Source organism: Bos mutus, chromosome 3, assembly GCF_027580195.1.
Source record: "Bos mutus isolate GX-2022 chromosome 3, NWIPB_WYAK_1.1, whole genome shotgun sequence".
In the NCBI taxonomy this organism is placed as follows: domain Eukaryota; kingdom Metazoa; phylum Chordata; class Mammalia; order Artiodactyla; family Bovidae; genus Bos; species Bos mutus.
The window spans coordinates 1,592,012-1,602,138 of NC_091619.1; the positions used below are offsets into that span (position 1 = coordinate 1,592,012).

General features: G+C 36.4%; 1 pseudogene; it reads right to left on the reverse strand.

The window, feature by feature from the left end:
• Positions 1-8,920: 8,920 nt before the first annotated feature.
• LOC102269379 (olfactory receptor 10T2-like) lies at positions 8,921-9,813 on the reverse strand (annotated as a pseudogene).
• Positions 9,814-10,127: the final 314 nt, after the last annotated feature.

A 10,127-nucleotide genomic window follows, 5' to 3' on the forward strand; every position in this document is an offset into this window, starting at 1 on the left:
AGTCATGAAATTAAAAGATGCTTGCTCTTTGGAAGGAAAGTTATGATCAACCTAGACAGCTTATTAAAAAGCAGAGACATTGCTTTGCCAACAAAGGTCCATCTAGTCAAAGCTATGGATTTTCCAGTAGTCATGTATGGATGTGAGAGTTGAAATATAGAGAAATCTGAGTGCTGAAAAATGGATGCTTTTGAACTTTGGTATTGGAGAAAACTCTTGAGAGTCTCTTGGTCTGCAAGGAGATCCAACCAGTCCATCCTAAAGGAAATCAGTCCTGAATATTCATTGGAAAAGCTGATGTTGAAGCTGAAACTCCAATACTTTGGCCACCTGATGTGAAGAGCTGACTCATTTGAAAAGACCCTGAGGCTGGGAAAGATTGAAGACGGGAGGAGAAGGGGATGACAGAGGATGAGATGGTTGGATGGCATCACTGACTCAATGGATATGAGTTTGAGTAAACTCCGGGAATTGGTGATGGACAGGGAGTCCTGGTGTGCTGAAGTCCATGGGGTCACAAAGATTCAGACATGCCTGAGCAACTGAATTGAACTGAACTTAAAGATTAGAGTAGATTACTTAATAATATTCATATTTTATGACTGTCATTTTTATTATATTTTAAGTATTACAGTTATAAATATGAATAAAATAATTTTTCCTTTCTCATGGAAGTGATAATAAAATAGTTAACCATATTGTAGGACATACTATCATAAATATCATCAGGGATCAAGCAAAATATCTTGAAAATCTTGAGGAAAAACAAGCCACTTCATGGAAATCTTTGAAGAGCAAATGCCATTTGAATGTCACCTATAAACATTTTGATAAAAATATGGACTGAGTGTCAGTGTTATGATGTAGCTGACTAATTTCCCTTAATGTTGATTAGCCCTTCAGAATTGAACAAATACCTGTCATTTTGTTGTCAGGCATAGAGATACATCATTTTTACAAAGGAAATATCTCAGTTTACATAGTTCTGTGGACTGAGAGACACTCCTTTCTTCTCTTATTTTTTCCTTTTCTTTCTTTACCAAAACAGTCACATTGAGGTCACAAACTCAAAAACAAACAAAAAACCCAATTCAGTTCTTTGGAGATCATCATCCCAAATATTAGTCCATCTGTATTGCTTTTAACATTTCCAGGAAGAAAAAATAGGATATAATTTTGGTATCAGCTTATCAACAAAAATTTAGATCCATTATATAGAAATATAACATGAACTGTCATTTATCATGTTTTTCATAATGCAGATAGGGTGAAAATACTGTTGTATTTGGTCCTCATCACGATCTCATGAGGTAGGTATTACTTTTGATTTCTTCACTGTAAGAGAGAATAATTTGAGAATCAAAGTGTTTGGAGACTCCTTTCAAATTCACACAGCTAGTGGAACAAGCACCAAACTATGAATATTCTGACTGGCATAGGAATAAAATGTGTGTGTGTGTGTATTGGTGAGAAAGGAAAAATAGTATTCTGTCACCTCCTTACATAGGATGGTATTTTAACAAAAGGATTCCTCCCTAGAGAAGGAAATGGCAACCCACTTCTGTATTCTTGCTTGGAAAATTCCATGGACAGAGGAACCTGGAGAGCTCATGGGATCCTAAAGAGTTGGTCATGGGATCCTAAAGAGTTGGCCACAACTGAGCACATTTGCACATATTGTGATCTAAAATAGTTGTTTCCTTTTTGTATTCCTTACAGAAAAGTTTGGGACTTCCAGTTCTTCCACATCCTTTCTAATATGTTTAGTCTTTTTAAACTTTTGATGTTTTTAATAAGTGTGTAGCTAGGTCATGGGATCCTAAAGAGTTGGCCACGACTGAGCACATTTGCACATATTGTGATCTAAAATAGTTGTTTCCTTTTTGTATTCCTTACAGAAAAGTTTGGGACTTCCAGTTCTTCCACATCCTTTCTAATATGTTTAGTCTTTTTAAACTTTTGATGTTTTTAATAAGTGTGTAGCATTAAAAAAAAAAAAAAGAATAAAGGATAAAAGGAATCTTGTTACAATTTTGTTACGGGCTCATCATTTGTCAGGCATAGAGATACATCATTTTTACAAAGGAAATACCTAAATTTACATAGTTCTGTGAACTGAGAGACACTCCTTTCTTCTCTTTTTTTATTTCCTTTTCTTTCTTTACCAAAACTGTCACATTGAGGTCACAAAGGACTTCAACATGTCCGAAGTACTTTCCTCTTCCTTATAATAGGGTTCATTCTGATACCAGCTAACTTAATTTTCAAAGTTTGTTCAAAATGAATAAGAAAATATCATTGCAAATCTTAAATATTACACAAATATTAGTTCTGTAATTGTAATTTAGAGTTGAAAAAGGGAGACAGTTTTGAGAATATTTCCCTCATACTGCTTGGTATACTCCATTGATATCAGGAAAGGTATATAAGATAAAGATGATTTCCATTCCCAGGACTGAGAAAGGCATATTGCATTTTTGTCCTTGTGTCTTACTCAAGAGGATCTACAGAAAACTGGGGTCATAAATGTTATGTAAAGCTGTGACAAAGTAAAAATGCTAATTTCTCATTCCTGCCTGACTCTTTGCGACCCAGTAGACTGTGGCTCATCAGGCTTCTCTGTCCATGGAATTCTCCAGGCAAGAATACTGGAGCGGGTTGCCATTTCCTTCTCCAGGGGGCCTTCTTGATCCAGGGGATCGAATCCAATCCACATCTCTTATGTCTCCTGCATTGGTAGGCAGGTTCTTTACCACTAATGCCATGCTAGTGAAGCCAGACACAGAAGGACAAATTCCATTTGTAAATGTTATATAAAATAGTCAAATTCACAGAAAGAGGAAGTCAAATAGTGATTGCCAGGGCCTGGGGCAAGGAAGAGAAAGAGGAAATGGCTGTTCATCGGTGTTAAGTTTCAGTTATGTGAGATGAATGTGTTTTAGAGATCTGTTGTATAATATTGTGTCTGTAGCTAATATTTTGTTATTGTATACTTAAACATTTACTAAGAGGGTAGATCTCACATTTGTTGTTCTTACTAAAATGAAACAAAAGTTTTGTGAATAAAGTGTTGTTGAGTGTACTTTTGAATTAAATCAGAACCAAGACTGTGTCTATGTAAATTTAGGAGAAGCAACGAGACAATTAATTTAAAATATGTATAAAATATACATTCATAGTTCTATAAAAGTTCATTTTAAAATGTCATTAATCCTGATTAACATTCTTTGGAGTCCTCATTCTTGGGTATGGCTATTTCTGTCTTTCACTGTCACTGCACCAATGTGGGCCCCTCACCCTTCTCTGTCTCTTACCTGAGCTGAGAAAGCACAGGTCCTGCTGGGGATTAGATGCTTACTCTTATTCCCTGTCCATTGTCCAGTTGCTCATTCCTGTAGGTGCTCAGTCCAATGTGTTGTCTGTTATTCATAGATGGGCCCCCGTTTGCCTCTCCCTTTCCCTAAGAAAAGCCAGAGGCACAGTGACTACAGGAGCTAGAATCCAGTTGAAATGGGAAATGGGAAAAGACCAAAACAGAGCAGAGGCTACTGGTCTCTACTCAGGGGTAGAGATATGATGATGGTCTGGGGACTAAGACCCAGACCAAAATCAAATGTAACTAATTTCTTCTTGACATTTTGTGCCAACTGACCAAAGACCACAAGTCATATCTAATAGTGACCACTGAAGTGTTGGCACTTTCATTGCATTTATTGGTAGTGGGAGGTTTCTCTGTGGGTCTCCTGATGCCAGAGTCATTGCCATGGAGATGTTGCACTGGGTTTAATTAAACAGCTGAATTGACTGTGGAAAGTAGAGGCAAGTTATCAAATGCCAAATTGCTCCAAATTGTACTCAAGCATTAGGGCTTAGGGAGTGGAAGTCTCTAAGCCACTCTCAGATGTAGCAATTTTCAAAAATTGACTATTTTAAATTGGTTTCTCAATTTTATGTTACCAAAGGATTGAAAGGTGTAGTTCATGATGATACATTATAAAGCATGTTTGTTCAGTGTAAAATGTGCTTTTGCACTTATAATTGGGAATATATCTTTCTGTTAGGCTGAGAGGACCAAATGAGCAATGTTGCTTTTACAGTAAAGGCCCAGGTCAGGAAAAGTTGAAAGGAGATTGATTTCACCATTAACCATTGAGTTCATTTTTTCTGCTCTTTATTTCATTATCCAGAAACTAATATAGCATACTGTTACACATGGGAGACATTAAAGATGTACTGAATGTTGGATGAATAAATGGTCACAGGTAGCATTATCCCTGGAAAAGGCAATGGCACCCCACTCCAGTACTCTTACCTGGAAAATCCCATGGATGGAGGAGCCTGGTAGGCTGCAGTCCATGGGGTCGCTAAGAGTAGGGAACGACTGAGCGACTTCACTTTCACTTTTCATTTTCATGCATTGGATAAGGAAATGGCACCCCACTCCAGTATTCTTGCCTGGAGAATCAAGGACAGAGGAGCCTAGTGGGCTGCCGTCTATGGGGTCGCACAGAGTCAGACACGACTGAAGAGACTTAGCAGCAGCATTATCCCAATTATATAAATGACCTCTTAGTTTAAACAAAAATATCATCATTTATTTTCCAGTTTACAAAATTTCTGGTTTCTACTTGCCTGTGGCTAAGCTAGAAATGGTTGATTTCAAAAGCAATGTCAATAAATGTTAAAGTCCCCTAACAATGGCTTGATGCATAGTAAGAATTCATCAACTATCTGATAAATTGAGAAATAATGATATTGAGAACAAACGTGAAAACAAAGGAATAACAAAAAATAAGTGAGATAGAGAAATAATGTCCCAAAAGAAGTAAGAAAAGTGAAATTTTAGATATCTGATTCTGAATGCCAAGCATTTTTGTTGTTGTTGTTGTTATTGGTGTCCATAATTTACTCCAAATGCATGTAGTTTTTTTTTTAAACTTTTTAAAAAGTTTTTATTTTTTTTAATTAACATATGATAGAGATAGGAAAAGCTGTACATATTTAATGTATACAACTTGATGAATGTGATATAATTATATATCCATGACCAGACAACCTTACCTGCCTCCTGCTAAAACTGTATGCAGGACTAGAAGCAACCATTAGAACCAGACATGGAAAAAGGCACTGGTTCCAAATTGGGAAAATAATACATCAAGGCTGTATATTGTCACCCTGCTTATTTAACTTATATGCACACTATATCATGTGAAATGCCAGGCTGGATGAAACACAAGCTGGAATAAGATTACTGGGAGAAATATCAATAACTTCTGATATGCAAATGACACCACTCTTATGGCAGAAAGCAAAGAACTAAGAGCCTCATGCTGAAAGTAGAGAGTGAAAAAATTGGCTTAAAACTCAACACTCAAAAAATGAAGATCATGGCATCCAGTCCCATTACTTCATGGCAAATAGAAGGGGAAACAATGGAAATAGTGGCAGACTTAATTTTTTTCAGCTCCAAAATCACTGCAGATGTTGACTGCAGCTATGAAATTAAAAGACACTTGCTCCTTGGAAGAAAAGCTATGACCAACCTAGACAGCATATTAAAAAGCAGAGACATTACTTTGCCGACAGATATCTGTCTAGTCAAAGCTATGGTTTTTCCAGTAGTCATGTATGGATGTGAGAGTTGGAACATAAAGAATTGATATTTTTGAACTGTGGTGTTGGAGAAGACTCTTGAGAGTCCCTTGGACTACAAGGAGAGCAAACCAATCAATCCTAAAGGAAATCAATCCTGAATATTCATTGGTGGGATTGATGGTTAACTTGAAGCTCCAATACTTTGGCCACCTGATGGGAAGCACTGACTCATTAGAAAAGACCCTAATCCCAGGAAAGATTGGAGGCAGGAGGAGAAGAGGATGGCAGAGGGATGAGATGGTTGGATGGCATCCCTGACTCAATGGACATGAGTTTGAGCAAGCTCTGGGAGATGGTGAAGGACAGGGAAGCCTGGTGTGCTGCAGTCCATGGGGTCACAAAGAGTTGGACACAACTGAGCAATGAACAACAACATATATCCATGAAACAATCACCACCATCAAAACCATAGACATATTCATGACCTCCCAAAATTTTCTCTAGCTAATTTTATTATCACTTATTATTAACTGTGATAAGAAGACATAAGGCCTATCCTCTAAGCAAATTTTAAGTATACAATACACTACTGTTATCTCAAAGTAATATACTGCATAGTACATCTCCAGTTATCTTGCTAACTGAAATTTTGTACCCTTTAACCAGCATCTCCACATTTCCTTTATTCCCATCATCCTATTGTCTACTTCTATGAGTTTAACTATTTCACAGATTCCACACATAGGGAGATCATGCAGTATTTGTCTTTCTATGTCTGGCTTATTTCTCTTAGCATAACACTCTTGAAATTCACCCACACTGTGGCAAATGTTAGGCTTTCCTTTTTTTTTTATATTGTGCTCTTACCACATTTTTTTTCTTTATCTATTTTCTTTGATACATACCATTATGTTGTTTTCATATCTTTGCTATTGTGAATGGTGCTGCAATTAACATGGGAATGCAAGTATTGCTTTGGATTCTAATTTCAATTCCTTTCGATAACTGCCCCCAAAGTGGGATATCTAGATCACATGGTAGTTTTATTGTGAATTTTAAAAGAACTTCCATGCTGTTTTTCCTAATGTCTGTATCAATTTGTATTTCCACCAACAGTATACCAGAGTTCCCCTTTCTCCACATCCTTGCCAAAGTATTATCTTTTCATTGATAAAGGTCATTCTAACAGATGTGAGATGATATCTCACTATGGCTATAGTTTGCATATCCCTGATGATTAATGATTTTGAGTATTTTTTATACATCTTTGACTATTTGTTTTGTTTTCAAATTGGGGAAAGCATAGCCTCTATTAATGGTTTTAGGAAACACTGGATAGCAACATGCAAAATAATAAAATAGGACCCTTTTGCTATACCATACATAAAAATGAACTCAAAATGGATTAAAAACTTAAACATAAGGCCTGGAACTATAAAATCCTTAGTAAAAAAATATAGAAAAAGCTTCTTAACATTTGCTATTGCAGGCTTTTTTAATATGCCCCCAAAAGTACACATAACAAAAGCAAAAATAAGTAAGTAGAATTATGTCAAACAACTTCTGCACAGCAAACAAACAATCAAAAAATTAAAAAGACAATCTGTGAAATATAAAAATAGTTTTGCAAACAATGTATCTGGTAAAAGACTAATATCCAAAATATATAAGGAACTCATACAATTTAATAGCAAAAAAAAAAAAAAATTTATTAAAATTGCATAAATAAGCTGAGTAGAGATTTTTCCAGAAAGAACTATCAATGGATACACCCAGTACTTGGAGTAATACCCCAAATTTTATTATATTTTAAATTTTGTTCTCATTTTAATTGAATTGCTTCATCCTGAAATTTCAGGAAGAGCAGGTAATGTTTACTAAGTCAGTCAGAAAATTGGATTTTTCCTGTAGTGTTTGATTCAAGATGAGTATGTGATCCAAATCTGTTAAAACACACACACACACACACACACACACACACAAATCTGTTCAATCAGGATCAAGAAGATTCAATATCCCAACTTTTGTTTTCACATCCAAGGAAGTGAATTATTTCTTCCTCTGGACTAGATTTTGTGAGCTAAAGTTGTCAGAGACTTCTGAGCTTAGGCTAAAAAAGTGGAGCCAAGACTGAAGAAGCAGATCTATGTGATGCATCCAGATAACTAAGGATGACTGAACTCTGTATCAAATGTGGGGCCAGAACCAGAGTAGTGCCGGACTTTTCAAGCTTACATAAACCACGTTATATTTTTTGTTATTGCCAGTTTGCGTTGGATTATCTTTTATTTGCAGCCCAAAGAATCTTAAATTATAAAACCTGATTGCATTCCATGACAGATTGAAGATGACTTACAGTATGTCTTATTAAGGCAAGCATTACTGTGTAAAAAATAAGAAATTAGAACAAAGGTAAATAATGATATCTTAATAAGGTAAATTTGGGAGGAACAATTACATAGAAATGTATATAGTGAACAAACATATGTATTAAATTTAATCTTAAAATTAAACAACAAGGTTCATACTAGCTAATTCAAAACACATAATTGAGTCTTATTGTTCTTAGATATAAAACATCTAAAGGATGTGATTTCCAATATTACTTCAAATAGAAGTATTGATCATATTGATTAAATCATAAATAACCATTGGATATCCAGGCAGAATAAAAGATCTAAAAAAAATTGTGACCACATCACACATTTAAATATCAGCCTAAATGAAAAGTGTACGTTTATCTACTCTCAGCCCGCTCAGATCTCTGGTTTCTATGAACCATCACTACGGATTTAAGAGTGGAGTCTCTATTTTGTACAACCCTCTAACTTTTCTGAAAGTAAACTCTGCTGGCTTTCAAAGCCAAACATTCTTGAGGTCATCATTCTGTCATAAGGCCCCTGATTTGGGGCTCAGCTCAGGCTTCTTACTTCTTATGGAGAATTTCTGTGATTGTAATAATAATCTGTCTGTGAGTTGCCCACTCAGGTCATCAGTTGTGATTCTTCTTGTGGTTGTGGTTCCTTCTTTATATCTTTAGTTGTAGAAGATCTTTCCTGCTAGCTTTCCAGCCTTTCTTATCAATAGCTGTAACTGATGAGATTATAAATACTATAATTTTGGTGTGTCTGTGGAAGGAGTTAAGTTCAGAGTCTTCCTACCCCACCATCTTGTCGAATCCACTCATAATGACTTTCTAATAAAAACTATTCAGGTAGCTTTAAGTCTTTCTTTCTATCTTTCTTTTTTGACACAAAAGATTTATTTGCCTATCAAATTGAAGTTCCATCCAGGACACTTTCATGAATATAACTTTGCCAACTTATCAACTCACACATATCATTTTGGGAAATGAGTACTATAAGAACCTTTTCAGAGCAGTCTTCCCTTCCTTATTCCTCAATGTGCAGGCAAGTTGTTTGAGTAGAGAGGTGATCACTGTATAGGTCGCTGCCACAAGCTGGTGTATGAGGAGTACAGGGATGCAAACCTCAACAGATAAATGAAGCACAGCCAGAGTGGACAATGACCACAGTGAGGTGGGAGGACCAGGTGGTAAAGCCTTTACACCTCCTTATAGAGAGATCTTGAGGATGGTGGAAACAATGAAGACATAGGAGATGAAGATCAGCACTAGGGAAACCAGCAACACCAGAATGCTGAGGAAGAAGATAGCCATCTCCTTCAGGTTGGTGTCTGTGTGGCCCAGTTTTATGACTGGGAAAATGTCACAGAATTGGTTGATCTGACTGGAGGTACAGAAAAGTACACTAAACACCAAGGTGTTGACAACCACAGAGATCAGGAAACCACAGAAGCTTGAGGCTGAAACGAGCATGCAGGTGGCACAGCTTGCAATGAGTGTGTAGTTGAGAGGGTTGCAGATGGCAGTATAGTGATCATAGCCCATCACAGCATTTAGAAAACAGTTGGTACATGCCAAGCCCACAAAGAAATAGAACAGGGAGGTAACTATATTCTGAGAAAGAAATAGTATTGTGGAAACAAGTAGTCAGCATTTTGGTACAATGAGCAAGAAGTAACAGGTTTCAGAGCAGGAGAAGACAAAGAAAAAGAAGTACTGATCCAAAGGAATGACAGCCATGATGGTGGCATTGGCCATTAGAGTGATCAGGTAGACCAGGAGGAAAACAAGAAGAGAAGGATCTGCAGATGTCCCAGCTTTAAGAAGCCTATAAGGATGGACTTGATGGTCATATTCTGGTTCTACCTCACCAATAGGCACTGGGAATCAAACTCAGACATTCTTATATCCAGAACAGAAAGAATATGACAAAAGTGAGGTGCTTCCATGGAAACCACAAATGCATTTCTGTACAAAGCTAATGATACTGATATGAAAACAATTAGTAACAAGTTAAGCACACTAATAAAGGAAGGAGGAGAAAGCAGGAGGCATGAGAAACAGTGACATAAGTTTTAAAATATCTAAGTTAGTGATATCTGAATGTTTATTTCTATAATTGTTCTCATTCGTTGTATTATGATTTGCATGGAAGATTCATACAAAG